General features: G+C 34.5%; 1 protein-coding gene across 1 annotated transcript in view; it reads left to right on the top strand.

The window, feature by feature from the left end:
* Positions 1-61: 61 nt before the first annotated feature.
* Positions 62-23,846, top strand: part of LOC108546057 (myb-like protein X) — a 50,925-nt gene continuing 27,140 nt past the window's right edge. Inside the window, exon 1 of the mRNA XM_017897979.1 lies at positions 62-1,604. The gene's annotated coding sequence lies outside the window, so the exon portion shown is untranslated. The remainder of the gene's footprint in view (positions 1,605-23,846) is intronic.

The following is a 23,846-nucleotide window of genomic DNA, read 5'->3' as shown; positions in this document are numbered from 1 at the left end:
AGCAAGTCATACTTAATTGTGTAATGTTTATATAGAATCTGCACTAATCGAATTGGGCTGCATATCAAACGTCCAAGCTGTTTGTTCGGTCAGCTGGTCACTTGTGGGACTGCCTTGAATGTTGGCATACAAGCGCGCGGAGCAGTTGGCTCTTGTCAGGGCTCCAGGAAGGATGCGCGATCGGGGGTGTACGCTTCTTGAGACTGCCACCGGTTTCTTGCGTGCCGGCCGCTTTATGGCCTATAACGCGGCACCATAGCCTCGGCTATCCAATAAAAAATCCTTATTTCGTGGTTTATTCATCCGTCCGGTGTAAGGAGTGTGATCGACATATTTGCAACAATAGAGTAATCGTTGACGAAAAGGCTTCTGGTGACAAATCATATTCAGCGGTGGAAATGATACCGAGAATCGGCGACTTTCGTTACTTACCGTGTACTTACATTCGTAAAATTTAAGTTGGTTGTTGAAACTCGTATTTTCAAGGTTAGAAGCGACGAATACCCTGAACACGACGGTGGTGCGCTCGGCATTTTTACGACGCGCTTAGGTTAAGTGTCATTCGACGTATCACCATTGAATGACAAGTTCAAAAGGAAACAGATATTCGTCGTGTCAATTACTCCAAAGTTTTACCTACGCATACTGCTCGAATACACGCATTCTGTTTCTGAAGAAGAGCAATAAACGTCATTCATTGTGGCGAAGAAACGAGGAGACGAAGCTCGCCATTGCAAGAGGTCAAACTCAACATATTTGTGTGCGCTTTTTGGTGCAATGAAGATTTCCGTAAAAACAAGCCGGTTAATACGTTCAAGTGTTTGAGAAAAGGAAATTTGTGAATTTTTCAACAGCTTGGTGATTATCGTTTTCATTTGTCTTATCGATAGATGATGAGAATGATACGAGATGCTTTTCCGATAACGCAAGTTTCGACGAATTAAAGAAAATTGGGTGAAACGAATAGAAAAGTCTGACTTTAACCAACTGCAATGCCATCGAATCACCGAATGCTGAGATCGTGACTGTAATTATTATTTATATTTATATGTGTTTCAAATGTAAGAAACCGGAAGGAAGCGTACAACTAAACGACAAAAAAGTACGGCTGACGTGTGTTAGCAAATCATAGGGTTCATTACCGACGTTATTTAATCGTTCGTATGATTTTTGTACTTAATGCAAAACCTAACCTCAACGCAAACAGTACAAAGTACTTATCGTAAATCGAAATCTACAGTACTTTAATTCTAATCGATTGAAATAACCAAGAAGATACGCGAAGTTCATTTTTATAATTGGATTTTAAAACGGCTCCACGAGAATTTGTACTTAATACTTTCGATCTTGAAAAAGCGAAAACATCGTGCCGGCATCGTTACCTGTTTATCGACAGTGTATGGAGAATTCAGTGCTGGAAAATTTGTTCGATGTGTACATAAATAATTAGTGAAACGCTTTTCGATTTTAGCAATTTCGTTGCTACTGGTAAAGCAGCTATTGGGAAACGATCGCTTTTCACAGCGGTCACGAGAAAGATTATTACGCAAATTAACGACATCGCTGCCGAAAAATTTTTAGACAGTACAACGCATCGCATCAAGGTAAATACATATATAGCTCAACGTTACTCTAATAAAACAACTATTCCAAACCATTTATTCTTTATCACGTCATTTTTTCGTTTTATCGATTTTCTTTCCAAAAAGTGTTTCATTATTTTTTTTTACTCTCTGCTTTGTTCTAATAGTTATATTTCATCGATACAACAACGCCAACAGAACCTAACCTATTTTTAATCGTTATTTCGTTCATATTATATATTACAATGTTCATTTTTTTTTATCATTTATATATTTCAATTCCGATATTCAATAGACGACCAGTATACGTGCTTGAGCGCGAAATATAAATTCTCCTGAGAGAAGGTAAGGCAGTATCCATTTATTACTGTCGGCAGGGAAGGAATTAAGATGATTTCTTATAGCGTGCAAGAATGTACGATAAAATTTCACTTTGACCAAGACGTTTCTGGTAATCAAGACACCTTATATAAGATACACATTGTACCCTTTGGCTTTAATCAGGAAGTAATAATAAATCTAAGATATACATATGCACCTGTACTTGTTACCACATCGAAGTGGTGTTTACATTTTCTATTTTTTTCTATTCGATTTTTTATTCAATTCTCCAAAAAATAAAATGGTTGTCGATTTATTTTACGTGATGTTGTTTTTAAAAAAAAAAGACGCTTTTCGAAATAAGTCGAAACGTTCTATAAAATATCGCGTATATACTCTATTCGAGATAATTATCAATTAGCATACGATGCATCTGTTCCAAAATATAAATTCTTCTTTCAAGATTGCAGCTATTTTCAAATTGCATCTTTCCAATCGAATTATTCTTTTTTAAGCGAATTTTAACGCAATTCTGCTTTCCAGATACTAGGAATAATTCCGATTTAGGGAATTTCGGTTCGAGTTACTAGGGAATTCGAGTTATTCCATTATTTAAATATCCGAATTAAATTGCACATATTTTTCCGAAGCATTCGAGAATTGTTATTTTTCTCGATGACACATTCAATATACAGTGAGTTAAAAAATACTGGAAGCAACAGAGTCAAAATTGCGTTATAGTAATTCTCGCTCTGCTAGTTCTATTATTTTTTCACCCACTGTATATCGTACTATATTCCATGGCACATATTAACGTAAAAGGTGAAATTAATTTTGTCCAAAATCACTATGCGTTTTCCATAAATAACAAAATAAAATAATTTTGACTCTGCTATTATAGTTCTACTATAGTTCCAGCGTTGATCGTATAATATTCGTTACTTCCTGTTGTCCACTCGCAATGTTCAAATTCACTCGAACATGATGGTTTTAATAACGTGCACACGGTTCAGATAATATTCGGATCAGATGCAATAACGAGGTAATAATTAAAAATAATAAGAGGCGTCGTTATTCGCATTACACCGTGTTAATAGGCTGAAGCACGTGGGTTTCCCGAAATAAAACGGAAGCCTATAGACCGTAGCTTTCTTCTCTCTTCACACGTGTCGTCTGTACATTGTGTGTAAATATTTTCGTAATCGTTTGGTCGTTCGCATAAGTTTCATTGCCGAACGTCACCGTTAGGCTTAATTGCCCGTGTTAATTGTCCTTGCACGTGCAGACGAATCGAAGTCTCGTTGGCTGAACTTTATCAATTTTCGGAGTTACGACAAAAGCTTTCTCTTTAATTCTCCCGACTGTAGATACGAAATACGATGAACAGGTAATTAAGAGGTTTTTATTTTCGTCCGAAGGTAGATGGAGTAACGAGCCTCGTAACGCGTAGACGTAGCTTGCGAGGAATCTCACGCGAGAATATGAATTTTATTTCGTTATTTTCAATTTTGACCTCGCATTCTGAGAATTTTTTCCCTCGATAAAACAGCAACCATAATTATTCTACGTGCTTTTGTTCTTGGAGGTCGACAGTGGTATTTTGGAATAAGATATTTTGGAGATTCGTGGATTCGTTTGTAGAGTATCTTCTCCCATTTTTTAATCTTGACGAGAATCAAATTTAATGGTAAATATAAATATAAATTACCAGTGTTTTCGTAATGGCACCAATGGGGTGCAGAGAGCTGAATGGTTCTTAGGATGGTTTAGGACGAGGAAGATTGCTTATGAAAATGAATTGATTATTTTTCTCTTTTTCCTCTCTTTCGCAAGTTTCGATATTTGCTTCGATTTCGAAGATGGTTAGATCAGCGGCTCATTATCATATTTAATACGTATAGCTATGTACGTACACGTGTAAAAGTAATAGTTCAATGTTACAAATATATATAGTGTAATATTGTAACAAATTAAAATAGTAATTTGTACGAAAACAAATAAATTACAGATAAACATACAATATCTTATGCAGTCACATATAAGCTGCTAATTAACCAAATCGATTAGACTGGATAATTTGGTAAATCCTCTATAAAACGAAACATAGGAATTTACTTTAAATATAAAAGATTAAGAATTAATCAACTATCGTGCCACAAATTGTTGGGGACTTCAAAAAGACATAATCAAATTTGCCCTGTAAAGAATTCATTATTTTTCCTGTTTACGTAAAACCGGTGAATTTTCATGAATATCAACGATATTATAATTATTTATACATCGATGATATGTATTAGAGAATAATGAAAGTAAAAGTGACATTAACACTGGAACTACCAACCCAGTGAAAATGACTGGTCCCAGAATTTTCCTTTTTGCAATCACCGAACACATACACCTGCTTTAAGAATAAAATTGGTATCAACTCGTATTAAGAAAGAACTGTGATCAATATATTCACTCGTATTCGTCGTATCGCTGAAATTACTATAATCTGTGCACGTTATAGTTAGGTAGCCATTACAGATCGGTAGTTCTAGTGTTAACCCTTTGCACTCGAGAGGCGACCCTCAGTCGCCATTTTATAACATTTGGTAGATCGATATTAATTAATATATGTAGGATGGCGAATACTGGTCTTGAGACACCGAAAATTGTCGAAAGAACAAGAACGCGATAACGCAAACTCAAAACTCGTAAACTGATTTAACTTAGGAAAAGAACACCAAGGTAACGAAACGAAAACGCACAAAGACGCACTCTTTTAAAACTCTCTTTCCAACACCAAGCGACTCACGCTTGTGCTGGTCACAACAGATTTCTAAGGACTCTGTTTTGGTTGTCAAGGACCACGCTTTTATGCTTTCCTTAACCTACGCTTCACCTCCCCGTAGGGGAGCCATGCAACTTAATTTTGTTATATAGAATAACTTTTCGATTTGCTTCTAGAAGATATCAATCGGTTTGCAATTTGTTTTTGTTGGCAATAGCCGATTCGCGATTTCTTTTGGTATCCTGCATATATGAAATTTAAGGTAACGTGCGAGGTATCGAAATCAATGAATTCTACGCGATAATTATCATACGATTCTTTATTTACTGCTGAAAAAAGTATCGTCAGTTTCGTAGCAGAGAATCTTTGAATGTCTACTCTCCTCTAGCCAAAAGATCGTCGAGTGCAAAGGGTTAATATATAATACAGTATAATTAAGATAACGTAATATAGCATTAAAGACGAAAGACGATGTGTCGAGAGATACGCAAACTGTTCAACGTCCATGTACCTCGTGTATTTAAACACGTGCTATCGAGACACATTGTTTATTCCTTTGTCATGCGGTAACAAGCTTTTCGCGTATGTGCCGTATAAAAATATCCTCGTTTATCGTCACAATACCGCGAATTATTTCTTTATGTTCGAAAATTCCGATAACTGAGAAACCGGGTCGTTTACAGTTTCCTCGCTTTTTCCTCCACTTCGCTATCGATATGCATAAGATTGTACAGATGATTTATTTAGATACTTAACGGATGTGCCTTTACCCCGGATACATCAGATTTCGCTCCGTTCCCAACGTAAACACTTTAACTTGGGTTAGTAACGGTCACTTATGTACGTCATCGTCCTATTTTTCAAATATTCCTCATATCTTTGGTACATGCGTGCGTGTGGATTTTCGCATGCGCGAATTGCTCGGTTTATACGTATCGACAAGAGTAACTATAGAACGCGATGTCTGTTTCCTACGAGATATTGCTATTCATAAATCATGCGAGCCTCGATTTTTTCAAAATACCCGGCAAAAATGGATAAACGAAACGAAAGGAAATCGAGGATACTGTCTGATTTTCCAAACAGTCCTATTGAAAAGTATTCCTCGGTGCTTATTTACCGAACAATCTTTTATATAAACTGAGCCGTTCGCTGCACAAATTGATTAACTACATAAAACAGAAAGTGGAGAAATGCAACGAAATAATGTATATTGTTTTTTAAAATTCCCTCTATAATTTAAATCGAAATAAATATCGTAGAATGCATAAATGCAAATGTAACTTTCATCTAACGGTATATAAAATTTGTAAGAAAAATAGCCAAAAGGTAATCGTTAATAATGTTACCATTTTTATGTTACTGGAAGAGTTAATCGATTTGGCAAGTGAAAAAAGTAATAAATTTAAATTTTACTAAATTTTACTTAAATTCCGATAAGACGGCACTAAAAAATTCACCGTTGTCATTCATGGTTTGCTAGTGCATTTGAGTTGCATTATTGCAACGATTTACATTAGAGCATGGAGTTAATCAAAGTGACCTCTGAAATAAATTATTTATTATTCAGTGGCCAACAAATTTTTGTCGTTTAATGGTGTTAATCTTAATTATCAGGGAAGTTATTATAAATATAAAAAGTTACGACTATACCAAGTGCTTTGACACTTAAATTTAAGATTTTTCAAAAAGTGGAGTTAATCGATTTGTGCAGTGAATGACTGAATCGACGAGTGCTTTGGAAGAAGGTCTGTCTATCAAAGTTGTGTTCAGAGATATGCTGAAACATTTTTTCAACGTGAAATCGATGGAAAGTTTATGTAATTGATGTTGCATAAATTTTGTTGTCGATAAGGAATAGATTGTAAAATTGGAATAATCGGAGTTATGTTAATTAATAGACGAGTTAATTACGAAATAGTAAAGTTTAGAAATTGCTGATATTTTATTTTATTTTAATAATAGTGTAACGATATGTAATTGATCAAGTATTACACTGGGGATGCTTTCTACAGTTTTTTGAAACAAGTTTTATATATTTTATTGCCAATTAGTATTTTCACGAACTTTTTCAAATTGTCTTTTTAGTCAGTGAAAAAAGTCCCAGATGTAATACTTGATCGTTTAAATATTGTTAAATATTGTTAAATTATTGTTTAATATTGTTAAATATTGATAAACCTGGGACAAGTCGGTATTCGTTTACTTCTCTAATAAATTAGATAAATTAATATATAATAAATAGTAAAATAATAATAAATTAATATATAATAAATAATAAAATAACAAAATAAATAATAAATAATAAAACTAATAACAATAGAATAATTTTTCTACAATTTTTAGAAACAAGTTTTCTATACATTATTGCCAATTAGTATTTTCACGAATTTTTTCACATAAACTTTTTAGTCAGTGAGAAAAGTAATTTATTAGAGAAGCAAACGAATATCGACTATTTATTATAATATATTAATAAATTTAATATATCGATTATTTATTATAATATATGGAATAATAAATAATTATAATTAATATTTCTAATTTTATAAAGGCAGGTCGATTCTTCTTCCCCGTGTTTTGTTCAAGTATAATGTTAGTATAAGTACGTTACGTGTTTAGAACAGTTTGAAAATCGATACGCAAATTGATCGAATTAGATTTGTCTGAACGATCGAGGAAGCATTTTTACTAGAACGCGTTATTATCGAGTTACGATGCTTAACTTCATTACAGACTTTCTTATTACATTATACCGTTCGCGTTTGATTAACCTGCCAGTGTGAGTCAACATCTTTGAGGATTCCTCGTTGACTAAGACGAAGGTGAAAATTTACGTGGTATCCTCAGACACCATAATGAACTACACGTGTAATCATTTAGCTAATTGACATCCGTAGGAAAGTACTATGACGGTGGAGTAATAAAGATCGTATAGCACCGATGAAAGATACGTATCTACGGTTCACACGTGTAGCAATTCGATATCTCACATTTTTCACGCCGTAATTCGAAAAATTTCCCTTCAGTTGATCCATAATTGCATATTTCCATCGCGTAATCCTGCAAAAATTGTTAAATCGAAGAAATTCGTCTGTATTTGTTTAATCTTTGATAAAGGTAAACAATAATTTCATTTTTCATATATTATTCTTATAAATGGTATTATACACTTTGCTATAACGATGCTAAAGTCACGCAAGAACGTGGATCATGAAGTGCAGCTTATGGGAGTTTGCAATAATAACAAATTTATAAATAAAAGAAGCAAACAAGAGAGAAGTCTACACACGTTTGAAAGTTCAGATTTCGCATTTATTTTTTCCTTAATGAATTCACAAAATTTATTTCATTTTCCTTTAGAAATTCTGTTTTATCGTGTTAGTATAATGGAATCAGTTTCAAGCATTGGATTGTTGGTTACACTCTGAGGTCTTGTGTTTGACACCACTGCTCTAGTACACCTGTTCAGGATTTGACGTTTTATCAGATAAAAGTGGAAATCTGAAATAAAATCTGCTAGAATGATATTGTTCGAGTAGACTGGACATTGGATCTACTAGATCATAAAATTTTTATTGAATCATGTCAGATATGAAACTCCAAGGAACGAATTTGCATATTGCTCTGCACTGTTTGTCTATTATTATAAATATATCTGATAAAACGCTACTCTTACCTATAAGTATGTGGTAAACTATGTATTTAATGCGATATCTAAAATCTACGTACTGATACACACCCCCTGTTAACCTTAAACCCCATACACAGATAAGATACATACCATTAAACATCAATAATCCAGACTTTATGATCTCAGACTTGTAAACTTGAATATAGATGACACGGAGATACTGGTTGTGAAGGAGAACATAACAAAATAATCGTATTATGATAGATACCGAATGCACTGTACATCACAAAGAAGATTATGAATATATTATACAAGCAGTGTACTAAGTAGATATATATAAGATCTAAGGCAAACAGGCATTGGAAAATAAGCCATAACTTGGTCAAACCTTTACATTCTCAGACACCAGCTAGCAAAAGTGTGACATTTTAGTTTGAAATACTTAAAATAGTTAAAAATTCCTTATAACAAGGGATCTTTGAGTGCAAAGGGTTAAGAGGAGCACGAAAGATGAGGGTGTGCACGGAATATACAGTAAGTCATTGGAAACAACGAACTAGAAGTAGTTCTTTAAATAAAAAGGCATCACTGACAATGATGGAAACAATAAAATTATTCGTCACGCATAGCTGTTTTCCAAGGGTTAAATACGACGTAGTATGACATAGGCAAACTAGGTGCAAACACTATCGAAGCTATTAGCCCAAATACAGATACCATTATATCAATGAATCAATCTTCGCACAAATTCTTCAGACCTCGTATAGACACTACCTGACCCCTGAAACCTTCATCAGTGGGGTCTGTATCGAGCCTATGGGTTGGGTAGTGTCTATATCGAGTCTGGTGTGTTCGGTGTTGGACGTATTGTGTCTAACGGATTCACTGTCTATATCAAGGCTGATGGGTCTAGTGGTGTCTGTATCCGGTCTGATAGGTAATTCGGTATCGGTATATATAAAATTTTATGGATTTTGTGCCGTCTATATCCAGTCTACTCAGTTTATTACTCTATGCCTGAACTGCCCGATTCCCTATCTTCTTCGGTGCCTTATGTATCGGATTTAATCGGATTCAGCATTGTCCCTGTCTTTCCGAAGATTCCATTCGCTATCACCTAACGTGAGTCTAACGAGTCGTGTACGTGATGTCTGTATCGAGTCTATAAGTTGGCTAGTGCCCGTATCGAGTCTGACGAGTTCAGTGGTGGATGTATCGTATCTGAGAGATTCACTATCTATGTCAAGACTGATGGGTCTGTATTTGGTTTGATAGGTAATTTGGTGCATAGAAAATTGTATGGATTTTTCCCGTCTATAGCCAGTCTAGCGAGCTTGTTACTCTATGCTTCAACTATTCAGTCCTCCATTTTCGATTGATTATCGAGCAATAGAATCGAAGCGAGTCCAATGAATTTGTTTAAATTACACACACAATTTAGGGTTAGCATTTACACCTAATTCACGATTGCTCAGTGGTTTCCACTGACTCGAGACAAGTTGCTTTCTCGTCTATCGAACGCATTATGCTTCGAGTCTTTAATTTGCATCTACGTGACTAGTCGTGTGATTCGTATTGGCTTCGACGAGTCAAAGGCATTTCGTGTCGTGTTTGCCGGGTTCTGTAACGTTTTTATCAGGTTGATTGAATCCAATAAGTTTTGCGTCATGTGCAACTTCGCGTCTGGGTGATCAGGGCTCAGCTTAAAGCTACTCATCCTCTTCGTCGCGAGGTTTAACGCGTTTGTATACCGTTAACACGTTTCTATCGAGTTTCGTATGCCTGATATTTTCCCTTCGTGTCTGCCAAGTCCAGATTCGTTTGTATTAGATCAGCTAGAACAAATTCAACGAGGTCGGTGTCTTCTGTATGGATTCTCGTGATCCCGAAGTCATGTGTATCTAATCCAATGATTGTGTTATCGTATGAATTGGATTAGGTAAGGTATATCTTGTCTGTACTATATTCGAGAAAATTGTTCTTCCTAGATCGATGTTTTCTGTTGTATATTATTTGTCAGGACTATCAATTCCTGCTTTCCGTGGACGTGTCATTTTTCAGATGGCAGGAATAGTAGAGCCGTGTGTATTTCCCTGTTCTTTTCCTGGGAATGTACAGTCGGTACTATGTAATCTCTAAAATTGTTCCATCTTTATTACACGATTTTTAAATACGATTTTCAATCGTGTTAGGTTAGGTTGCTTTTCTGTTAAGTAGGCTCACGACGTTAAATGGCGACTTTGTTTTCTATCCAAACGTTGAGAATTTCTGTAATTCAAGTCGAAGTTGAAATTTCATTTATCTACTTTCATAATCCCGATGTTTTACGTTTTGCTAATAAAACGATCCTGGTATTTAAAGCATTCGAAGGTATTGCTCAGCAAATTCTGTCCGTTACGTATTTAAGTTGTGTAAATAGAGAGAGCGAGAGAGCAGTTGTTTTCGGTAAACATATTTGTCCAAAGATATAACCAAGTTTACACGTGAACGTAGAATCTGAAGCCTAAATTCGCTCAGCTTTCAAGCATAGAAATTTTCCTGTTTCCTTCGCGTAACACATTTTTGCGTCCCGAAACGTGTAAAACGTGTTTAGGTGTTGGATCTATGGAATCATTGTCAACTATATAGATCCTAATAGATATCTATGGTTTCAAATATTACTATCAAATAGGTGAATATATTTATAGACACGAAATATCGAATAGATAGAAAAGAAATGGTACTTTTGTTCCATGTTCCAGCTGTCTCTAATTTGCTAGGCATGTCATAGCGTTCGGACGGAAATAAATATCGATCTTGTCGAAAGGCACTGGAAAGATGAAAGCAATCGCAGAAAATAATAGATAGAGAAAGGAAAAAAGCGTAATTTTGAACGTTGAAATATAATTCACGAGGACATGGAACAAAAATGGTACTTTGCTTGCACTACATGCAACTATTATACATTGCAACTTCCTTGGCACTACAAAGCAAATTTATTCTCACCTGGTGGTCTCCCAATTATTTCAAACAATGTATAATACATCGTGCACGACCACGTATACTTGAACGATACTCTAGTTGCAACATTTCTCGTGGAAAGCGTAATTCGGAGCGGCTAGGTTGTAATTAAGAAGCCTATTGGCAGTGTATCAGGGATTACGCCGGAAGCAAACACGCAGCCATGCGCAACAGTACGATTAATTGCAAGGTCGGGCAGACATGGTGGTTAATTAGTCGGTATTTTTGCAGAAGAAAGATGAGCGTCACCTCTACCGGGAGATGATGATGCGCGTGACACTGTCACGTATACCAGAGACGCATTCGTCACATTCGCGTCGTGCTCAAATCAAATTGGACTCGTTTTAATTTTCCATCGCCTTGTATCGTTCGTCATCGGATTTTTCCTCGTTATTCGCCTTTCTCGGAATCGTTGTTTGATCATCGCGTTGGTTAAATTGCATTAACCTATATAGCGTCGCCTGATTAACGTTACGCTAAACTCGAGATAGAGTGTCGTGTTTGCCGAATAAACTACAAATTGCTGGAAACAATTGAGGTTTCTTGTTTCTGGATCTTGCAACGATTAGCTCGAGTCGTGTCTGTGTTGGGGGACATCAGTGTTGGGTCTTTGTATAGTACTCTGTGTGACACATGCAAGTCACAGCTGTATGTGTTTTCTAAATTCTTATTTTGTGTTACAGTTAGCCTTACTGTAACACGGTTCATTTATTTCGTGTTGTACCATGGAATGATTAGGTCGAGTCATGTTTCTGTGACGAAATGAGTTTATGCCAGTTCTTCCTTTGGTACTGTGCAACGTTGCGTTCACTGGGTAGATGTCACAGCTTTATGAATTTTATAAATTTTTATTCTGTGTTATAGTTAGTCTTTCTATGACACAGTTAATTCATTCCGTGTCTCGTGTTTTATCTCGAATGATTAGGTCGAGTTATATTTCTGTGACAAAATGAGTTTATGCGAGTTCTTTGGTACTGTGCAACGCTGCTGGGTAGAAGTTACAGCTTTATGAATCTTCTAAATTTTTATTTTGTATTATAGTTAGTCTTTCTATGACACGGTTAATTCATTCCGTGTCTCGTGTTTTATGTCGAATGATTAGGTCGAGTTATGTTTCTTTGAGTTAGGTGCTTCTTTGGTATTCTCTATTTTCTTTAATACTCTGCGAGTATCCACTTGGATGGTACAAGTTTATATATTTTCTAATTTCCTATCGTGTGTTAATTTTCCTATAACACGGTCAACTCGTTGTATCTTGCACGTTGTACCGAAGCCAAATTCTAAACCTTAACTACTGACACCCTGTATATTTCTCGCCCTGTAGCCTTATTCGTGGTTGACATTTGTATCGATCAAGTCGAATACTGCAGATATTGTGGTGGGAGATAATTTTATGATTTCGTTATTTGGTATTAATATTTTTCATTTGAAGGATTTTTCTCGGTTTCTTATTTCTGCTAGTTTATTATACATTTTATACGTCTATCTCTATATCTCTATTTCTCGCCTGTAAAGGGTTGGAAGATACTACGATTACATATTTGTAGCACCAGTGTCGCGTTAATTGCTATACAGGTTGTGCGGAAAATGAGGTCCAAGATCTGAAAAACTCGTAATATACTCAATGCGGAGGAAATAATATTATTATTTACAAATCTGAGGCTATTCACCGAATGTAAATAGAGAAATTCGCTTGGATATGTTAAGGGATAAGGAATAATTGAGAATAATGTACATGGTCTACGTATAAGGTAGCGGATGAGTTTACGTACCGTTATTAATACTAGAATTGCCTGGTATGTGTATCTAAAGATAGTATACATGTATAACAATAATGAAAGTGGTACGATGGAAATAAATATAATAAATCATACTAGCGAAACGTTTCGTTCCAAACTTTGAACAAATGAAATATACGCGTTGGATTTGAAACTTGGAAAATAATACTGCACCTGAAATAAGATACAAGTGTCGGGAACGTGTGGATGAAATTATAAAAGAATCTGACGAGAAGCACGGAATTTCTGAAAACAACCAGTGTGGACATACTCAATTGCGAAGATCCACGAATTATTCGAATGCGTGAAAAGAAAGATTTCGACATGGTGATTAATACCAAAGATCATCAAATTCGATATTAATATAGATTAATACAGAAATATTATTATTATTATTATTGTTATGGTTATTGTCGTTGTCATTGTTATTATTATTATTATTATCGTTGTTGTGTTGTTATTATTGACATTATTGTTATTGTTGTTATTATCATTGCTATTATTACAATATTGTTATTATTGTCATTGTTGTTATTATTATTATTATTACAACATTATTATTATTGTTATAGTTATTATTACAATATTATTATTATTGTTATAGTTATTATTATTGTTATTATTACAATATTATTATTATTGTTATGGTTATTATCATTATTGTTATTGTTATTATTATTGTTATTGTTATAGTTATTATTATTGTTATTATTACAATATTATTGTTGTTATGGTTCTTATTATTGTTGTTGTTGTTGTTATTATTTTATTCATAAACGGATCGCAGTCCATTTATATAAAATTTCACATATGAAAGAAATGCAAACAAGTTATACATAATATAACACCGAAGGTACGTGCTTATAAACGCTTTGTTCAGGAGGAGTAGCTTTAATCAGTAATCATAATATTAGTACGAAAATAAATTTGTTTTTTTTTTTTTTAATTCAGGAAAGTTTATTAAATTTAATTAAATTCGAAACAAGCTTTCGAATATTTTTGCGAGCCTAATAGAAAGCGTATAAATAATAGCAAAACTCTTCATAATGTTCTACGAATTTGCCGTGTAATTTCTGCATCATTTTCCGCGCGCATTTTCAACAGTCGTGTCATACTTCGGTTGCAGTATTATTTTCGAAATCCGAGTCCAACGTGTGTATTTCACTCGTCAAAAGATTGGAACACTCGAATGTCTTCACGAGTAACTGTATATAATTCCCAGATAATTTCTATCCCAGTGATAATAATTTAATTTCGTCGAAAATAGTGAAACATTTTCATTAATCGCGAAAAGGAAAAGTCTGAAACGAGTCATTCCCCTTTTTCTTCGCCGTCTTCGTAATTTTATTGATATATCTGTAGCCTGATAACAAATTTTATTAGTAGCATTAAATTTTATTTGCAGCAGGTATCTTGGATTTAGAGCGAGTAGGGTTTAGAGCGAAAATCGATCGCGATACATGGTCCATTGCGAATTTGGATTTATAGAGGGTTAATATAGACATAGCTCAGCCGAGTGTGTCAGGGCTTTTTAAGGGATCTAACATCATGCCGAAGAATGAAGTCACTTGATTATTTTTAAGTAGCGTGTCAGATTTAGGCGGGAAGGCTAATGTCACGAAAGGCGAAGAGGAGTTAGCGTTATAGGGTATACCTTGGTACTTTAGTTTTAGTTTTAGTTTATTATAATCTTTGCCTTTCGATTACTGATCACTTCCAGCTTCATATGCATACTTTCTTCGCTTATCTTAATTTTTAGTGTTCTCACGTTCTATCTTATTTTTAATACCTATTCCTATGATAACTCTAATAACTCTGTTTTATCCTTTATTGCACTTAGATTTCTTTCGTCTTTCCTCTGTTTAATCTTGCTACTTAATTTACTTATTATATTTAATTTTCGGAGTATTCGTCGTTTTGAAGATACTTGGCAAAATTGAGAAAAGACAGTGCCTTCGGTAATTTATTAATTAATTATAAGTGAATGTCAATTAAATACAAATGTTAACTAGGCACTATAATTATTAATTAAATGTAAATATTAATAGCATTTAATATCATTTTGAATAATAATACAAATGGTGATATATAAATGTGAATTATAATAGTACTTATAGTGCTTAATAAAATAATAATTTCTCAATTTCCGAAGTTTGTTTATTTTAATCGTATTATTATCATTTTTAATTTATAATCGTTGGGTAAAGAAGAAAAGTTTCGATTACTTGGAAACTTATTTGTTCTTAACTATAATTGTATAATTAAAGTATGATAGCAGATATGCTTGGATGCAGTATCGAAAGAGTTAAGTCACCGATATCCCCGCTTTATGGTATCTTTATATAAAATTCTCCGGTACACGTGTACATGTACACACGTCGGAGTAATGTGAAATATTTAATGACGAAATCCTTTAAAATATTTCAGAAAAAGGAATACCGGGAATAGTTCTGGAAAGAACAGATTCTACGGAATAGTTTAAATATCTAGAGAAATAATTCTTGCGAAAATTATATGTTCCGACGGTTGTACAAGACGTTTTTCCTCTTTTTTTTCCTTTTTAATATAATTACAAAAGATATTTCTAAGTAATCTTTGTACCTCGATTAGGAAACATTAAGCTCTTCTTATCTCTCGTACAATTATATAATTATCGAGACACGTTTAATAAGTCATAACAGAGCATTGTTTATAAATATTATTTTTTATTTTCTCAATTTAAAACACTAGATGTCGTATTTCATTTCATTAATTGAAATATCAGTGTTAATTGTACTTCGCTGGAATGAAAACTTGGATGACCTTTCTCTCTTAATAATTTTGCATAAAATTAGCAATTACATCACAGCCGGAAATAAAGCCATGAAATTATCGTGGCAAACATTTCTTTGAACAAACTCTGAAAATACAAAAATATATACTTCAATCGAATTACGTAAAACGATTTGAAAAAAAAAAAAAAAAAATGAAAGAATTTTTTTCATTTTTCTTATCCTGACTCGCAAAGAAAATTACGTTATGATAAAGTTATGATTTTTTATTACGTATGAAGCAAAAATATTTCGTGTTCATGAAAGTGTGTCATTCTAGATATTACAGGCGATACGGCAATACGTCATCGCTTACATTAGGAATGCATTCAATAGCGTATTTTCTATCGAACAGTACGTGACGTATCCAGATGCATACGTTTACTTCTTTCCTCATCGTAAACATCCTTCTATCGAATAATCGTCGTTGTTCGAGCTTCGCATTTTCGTAAATCGATCTCACGAATTTCCTCCGAAAATACAGAAAAATCCTCCAAACGATGTAACGTACCGCAATTATCTCTATTACCCACGATTTTGAATGAATTAACAAAGTAAAATAATGGCAGAATCGAGTTCTATCCTCACTTTGACTCCAACTTCATCGTTGGCTTGAAAATCCCAGAGGCTATCGCGCATAACAACGCGCAGCGTCCCAACTTCCGTTAGACCAAGCCTAACGCCCATGACCACGAAAATCATAGACTCGAAACTCGAGCGTGCGAGTCGGTATCTGGCTGGAAAAAATATATCTACTTTCCAAGCTGCCTTTTTACTCTTATCACCTTCCACGCGCTCTTATCACTTCCGAATGATAGACGCTATCTTGTCCGCATTTTTCGAATCGGTTCACAGGCTTTTACAGCCGATCGTAAAAATCGATATTAGAAAATTGCCAGCCGATGACACGTAATCCGAACTGCCTCTAAAAGAGACGAGTGGCCACTCGGTCGGTTACGTATGCCTGTCCTTCTCGAATGCGTTCTTACCAACCCGCGTCTCGCTTTATTTGGCCGAGGTGCCCGGCTCGTTCTAACGATGAGTAACAAGATCGTCGAGGAAGCGGTGTGTGGCGACTATCTATTGCCGCTGCAGACATCGTGGCGACGGGGATTTACCGACCGGGTCGCCAAGGCGGCTTGCCATCATCGTCATCCGCCACGTCCTCGCGGTGCTTTCCTTTGTCGTACCAATTCTCCATCGTTGCCGATGCATTGTTTGCGAAAACCCTTGGCAACGGTCCTTCGGGGATCTAACGCGTGATCGAGTGGACGGGGAAGGTCGCGCGAGTTGACAGGGAATTCTTCCTTCTCTTCCTCTTGCCGAGGATTATGGCCGGTGTCTTTAATCCCGCCTAACATATGACTCGAAGGTTACGTTATTGTGTATTCGTGTTTCTTTCAGTCTTATTTTTACGCCTTTCGTTACTGTATTCGAGCGTTCTATCGCTCTACCGTTGCATTACCGACCGATTTATTTTTAACGATCATCGCTTTCTATTCGTGTCGTTCAAGTGAAAAATGTATCGTAAGTAACGCACAGCAAGTTTTTCCTCTTCGTTTTTCGTTTTTGGAATCGTAGAGATATTCGTAGCGGATATTTCTGGCGATTTATTTCCGAATGTTTAGAGGTTAGGATTTAATTAGTTGGGAATTTGAAGATGATCGAGGATTTGCGATGTCAAGGTTGGATGACGTAAATGGGTTTGTAAACGCGGGTTTTATGGCTTGGTCGATGGCAATGGTTATAGAAGAGCGGAAACTTCGGAGTAATTTTCGTCCTTACCCCAATTTCGCAATGCTCTCTGTCTTTTTCGGTTTTGCTTTGCACAACATATTTTCCAGCATTCTCGTCGCGAAGATGCCAAAGATGATGTCATACGCGCATATAAGCAAAAGTTCTAAGTAAATCTGTTGTAATCGTTGGTTCTGTTACTTGCACTTCGTATACTTAGCCGGTCTAAAAGTTGCTCAACGCGTGCCATTCTGACTCATTCGCGAATCCTATCGTGCCCACGGTAATATAATACAAAAAGGTGCTATCAATCATTGTTTGTTTTGTATGTCAATGATGTTGTTATTTAGCGAAAAATTGTCACTGTTTACGATAATAATAGTTATTAGAGTATTTTGTATAATTGTAACCGCTTTTTAATTTCTTTTCTCCATTCGAATCTTAATTGACTCCCTTTTTATTTTTCCCGCTAGTTTCAAGTTTTATTCGCACAATTATCGAGAACGTATAGCTATCCTTGCGAGAATTAATACTTAATTATTTTCAATTAATAATTAGATAATATTGTGTAATATTCGATTACTAATGTCCATATGTATTATATTTTTGTACGATTAATCATTTACCACTAGGATGATCAAACTAGGGAATATAACTAGTCTCAGGAATTTTGTTTTCACGCTCATCGAAAACATAGCTATATTTGCGAAAATGAATCCTTAATTATTTCCAATTAATTGGATAATTATATGATACTTAATTATTAATATCCATGTATAATATATATATTTTGGTAGGGTTAGTCATTTAACGCTAGAATTACCAAGCTAGTATAGTTATAGTTATCCTTGCGAGAATTAATACTTAATTATTTTCAATTAATAATTAGATAATCGTATAATACTCGATTACCAATATCCATATGTACTATACTTCGGTACGATTAATCATTTAACACTAGGATTATCAAACTAGGGAATATAACTAGTCTCGCCATTTTTGTTTTCACACTCATCGAAAACATAGCTATCTTTGCGAAAATGAATACTTAATTATTTCCAATTAATTAGATAATTATACGACACTCAACTATTAATATCCATGTATAATAGACATATTTTGGTACGATTAATCATTTAACACTAGAATTATCAAGCTAGTGACAACGACTAGTCTCGGAATTTTTATTTTCACAGTTACTACAAATATACAGTCACTCTTGACGAAGTTAGTAAATACTCGATTATTTCCAATTAATAATCAAGTAATTACATAATGCTTAATTACCACTGTCATGTTACATTTAAATATTCCACGCTAATTTTACCATCGTTAGTTTATTCGAGAAAATAAATCGCTAAACCAAGAATTTGCAAATGAAAGATCATTTATGATTATATATTTATTACAATAATAACATTTATTATTATATATTTGTTAATCGTTTCCCAAGTTACAATCGATATCGTTTAATCGATACTCTACATCCGTCTGGTGCCCCATAACCTACAAATATATTGAATAAAACAAAATATCAATTTCATCCATTCTTCTGATCGATGTCAACCATGTTGTTCTCGCGGTGTCAATTACGTTACACGTATTTCACCGTGCCAATTGAGTTTCAGTATCGCTCTAGATCCTCTTTTCCTCTACGCCCGGACCGATTAACTCGATGACACGTTTCATTTTTCTTCGTTCCCAATCGAACGGAACGCGGTTATTATCTTTTTCCCCGCATCTCTTTCTTCACCGTTGCGAAACAGCCGCAACGCGATCTCTCGTATTTGTATTCGAGGAGAAGCCAGCCACTTTGCGTGGAATTCCTTCTCGGGACGCTGTTCGCTGGTTTCGACCATAATTGATGCGGAGCACGTGCTTACAGCGTTTGTCACGTGGTCGACCGTGGATCACCAGTGGCAACGAAGTTTCCCGCGATTCGTGCAAGAATCGCACGATTTAGCAACGTGGATTTATTGTCCAACGTTGACCGCGTGATTAGATACTTGGTAAATGCGCATTTATTAATTGGTTTATTGTTCAACGTTTTCGTGGAATAAAGCACAATGGACTCTATCTTTTATCGTCCCCCTATCTTCGATGGCCGCGCATTGGTGCAAGGAAACGTCGAGATAAATCCAAATCGAGATTTTCGATCAGATTTACATTTCGAGGTGATAGTCCTGGTGTCAACCAAATCGATTAGACTGGATAATTTGGTAAATCCTCTATAAAACGTCTCGTAACGCGTAGACGTAGCTTGCGAGGAATCTCACGCGAGAATATGAATTTCATTTCGTTATTTTCAATTTTCACCTCGCATTCTGAGAATTTTTTCCCTGGATAAAACAGCAGCCATAATTATTCTACGTGCTTTTGTTCTTGGAGGTCGACGGTGGTATTTTGGAATAAGATATTTTGGAGATTCGTGGATTCGTTTGTAGAGTATCTTCTCCCATTTTTTAATCTTGACGAGAATCAAATTTAATGGTAAATATAAATATAAATTACCAGTGTTTTCGTAATGGCACCAATGGGGTGCAGAGAGCTGAATGGTTCTTAGGATGGTTTAGGACGAGGAAGATTGCTTATCAAAATGAATTGATTATTTTTCTCTTTTTCCTCTCTTTCGCAAGTTTCGATATTTGCTTCGATTTCGAAGATGGTTAGATCAGCGCCTCATTATCATATTTAATACGTATAGTTATATACGTACACGTGTAAAAGTAATAGTCCAATGTTACAAATATATATAGTGTAATATTGTAACAAATCAAAATAGTAATTTGTACAAAAACAAATAAATTATAGATAAACATACAATATCTTATGCAGTCACATATAAGCTGCTAATTAACCAAATCGATTAGACTGGATAATTTGGTAAATCCTCCATAAAACGAAACATAGGAATTTACTTTGAATATAAAAGATTAAGAATTAATCAACTATCGTGCCACAAATTGTTGGGGACTTCAAAAAGACATAATCAAATTTGCCCTGTAAAGAACTCATTATTTTTCCTGTTTACGTAAAACCGGTGAATTTTCATGAATATCAACGATATTATAATTATTTATACATCGATGATATGTATTAGAGAATAATGAAAGTAAAAGTGACATTAACACTGGAACTACCAACCCAGTGAAAATGACTGGTCCCAGAATTTTCCTTTTTGCAATCACCGAACACATACACCTGCTTTAAGAATAAAATTGGTATCAACTCGTATTAAGAAAGAACTGTAATCGATATATTCACTCGTATTCATCGTATCGCTGAAATTACTATAATCTGTGCACGTTATAATTAGGTAGCCATTAAAGATCGGTAGTTCTAGTGTTAATATGAAGCTGAAGAAAGGTTAGGTTAGGATATTTGGAACTCTTGATTTCAGCTTGCTCCTCGTCATATCTGTTTCGCATGGTCAGTCGAAAATTATCAGTCTTCGTCTATTGAAAGCTGTTCGTGTTTGCCCTACTATCGTTTTAGATATCGTCTGTTTCAAGGTAACAATTTCGAATTTAAATTCCACAATTTCCATTTTCACTCTATATTTCAGAACGCAGGGTACAAGATCATAAAAGCTAATTTAAGCTAATAAACAATAATAAAGCTAATAAATAATTTTAGAATTGTGGAAATTTGAAATTATGGGAAAGTTTAAAATTTCTGATAGCCCGAGTTCTCATTTTTATTTATATCCGTTTCTCACAGTGACTCGAAAATGATCAGTTTCCGTTTGTCGCAGATATTTTGCGCTTCATGACTAACGTGGAAGAATTTAAAATTATAAGATCGTTATTCCAACTGAAGAATTTTTCATTCAACGTTTAACGATTCGGAATACGATGAGATTGCAAGGAGAAAAATTCGAGCAATTTTGGAATTATGCAAATTTATCGTCGCATCTATTATTATTCGTGGTAACATACTCGCGAACGATTCTTGGAAGAATTACAAATTTGCACGAAAATCTTCGCGTGCTAGAAAAGCATCGGTGTCCATGTAAAAGCACGAATTTCGTTCGACAGATATTTTTCGCGACGAGCAAACTCGTTTAGATTAACGTGCACGTGAATTTCCCGACGAAGGCAGGCATTTTCATAATGTTCGCTACGGATTCGAGCGCCCTTTACGTTTATGGAGTGGAATATTGGCACAAGCACCCCGTGTCCTCTGGTAAATTTGCGTCATACGCTTTCGGTACTTTTCCAGTCTCTGGAGAGTGGAAAGTTTCCCTCTTTTATTGCTTGCTGTATCCATCGAACGGAACAGCGATCCCACGCACACGCATCGAAATCGATACAGCCTTTTGGGACATTGTGGAGGATGCAAAGTGTTGCATTAAAAATCCCAATCGCTCTTGTTTGTGCCTCTGAAAGATATCTCATTGACGCGTTGTGATGTAACGTGGCTATATATACTTTTGCAGGAATTCATGGCACGCACTGTTTGTAGGATTATTTGTAGCAATATTTGTAGCACTAATTTATTTGATCGATACGCGTCGTGATATCTTTGCTCTTGTTAATGCAAAAGAGGAGGGTAACGTCGAATGTAATATAATATTTGCGCTGAAGGTAATACATAACCTATAAAAGCAGTTATTATTGATATTAAAAAAATTAAAATTCCGACAAATCGTATTATTACTAATTTAAATGAATAATAAAATAAATTTCGTGCAATATATAAATATATTGATATAAAATAAAATGATCCATTTGTATGAATTAATCGAATAATTCAACCTGAATTAACATCTTTTATAATATGTGTAAATTTTTGAAACGCTAAATTAACATTTGGACAATAATGTATAGATAATAAATGTAAGTCGAATGTAATATTACTCGTTGTTAGATAATCAACTTGTACTCGGCTAGGAGTATTAATGAGGCACTCACCTGATGACAGGAGTACAGTTTGCTTAACGCGAAGACCCGAAGGCTCTGGGCTTATCGATGGAACACTTTAATTGCTGGCAAATTGCTTCCGAATGCTGCCAAAAAATTCCGTCTGAAATAACTTCTGGTATAGCCGCTATAATTCATACACATCTTGGCAATTGAAGCGACGAGATCTCTCTCGCGGCACTGGATATTATGTAAAGGGAAAAGTCGCGATGTGTAATCGTCTATGACGATGTAGGAAGAATCATTGTTGCGCCGTGACTGTAAATAAAATATTTTATCCTTCGTCAAGCGTTCGATATTCGCTTTTCGGATTAGACGAAACGTTTGCCCAGTTATTTGCAATTTATTGCTCCCCGATGTTGCAGGAACGACGTGTTTACCTACATAAAATTTAAAGATTCGCGAATTTTTCGTGGAGTGTAATATTTTTGAATAGTCACGAAGATTAAAAATTTATTGATTCGTCTTCTTTATTTAACAATTTTTGTTTACCAAGAGAAATACGTCAGAGGAATTTCTAAAGAATTAAGGTGATTTTTATATTTTTGAAATAGAATAGTAAGGTGTATACCATTTTATTAATTTTTAATAAATTATATTAGCTATTCTAATTGCTATTCTAAGAGCAATTTTAATTCTTGGTAGGATTTTGGCTTTTAACGTGTAAAAGGAATTGGAATATCTCCAAATTTTTGTTAGAAAATAAAACCTATCCATGAAAATTAAAGGATTATTAATTTATCTTTAGTAAGAAACGAATAAATTCGTTTAAATTCTCGTAAAAATCTTTCATTGCCTGTACAAAATTGGAATATCCTCGAATTTTTGTTAGAAAATAATACCTATCCATGAAAATTAATTATTAATTTATCTTTAGTAAGAAACGAATAAATTCGTTTAAATTCTTTTTTCATTGCCTGTTAAAAATTGGAATATCCTCTAATTTTTGTAAATTAAAAGTAACATTTGCATAGCAATCTTTTGTTACCTTTAAAAAATTGGAATATCTTCAAACTTTTGTTAAAAAATAATACCTATCCATGAAAATTAATTATTAATTTATCTTTAGTAAGAAACGAATAAATTCGTTTAAACTCTTTTTTCATTGCTTGTTAAAAATTGGAATATCCTCTAATTTTTGTAAATTAAAAGTAACATTTGCATAGCAATCTTTTGTTACCTTTAAAAAATTGGAATATCTTCAAACTTTTGTTAAAAAATAATACCAATCCATGAAAATTAATTATTAATTTATTTTTAGTAAGAAACGAATAAATTCGTTTAAATTCTC

Source organism: Eufriesea mexicana, unplaced genomic scaffold, assembly GCF_001483705.2.
Source record: "Eufriesea mexicana isolate 0111107269 unplaced genomic scaffold, ASM148370v2 scaffold4744748559, whole genome shotgun sequence".
In the NCBI taxonomy this organism is placed as follows: domain Eukaryota; kingdom Metazoa; phylum Arthropoda; class Insecta; order Hymenoptera; family Apidae; genus Eufriesea; species Eufriesea mexicana.
Note: the sequence above shows the minus strand (reverse complement) of the source record. Positions and strands in the feature narration are given on the sequence as shown.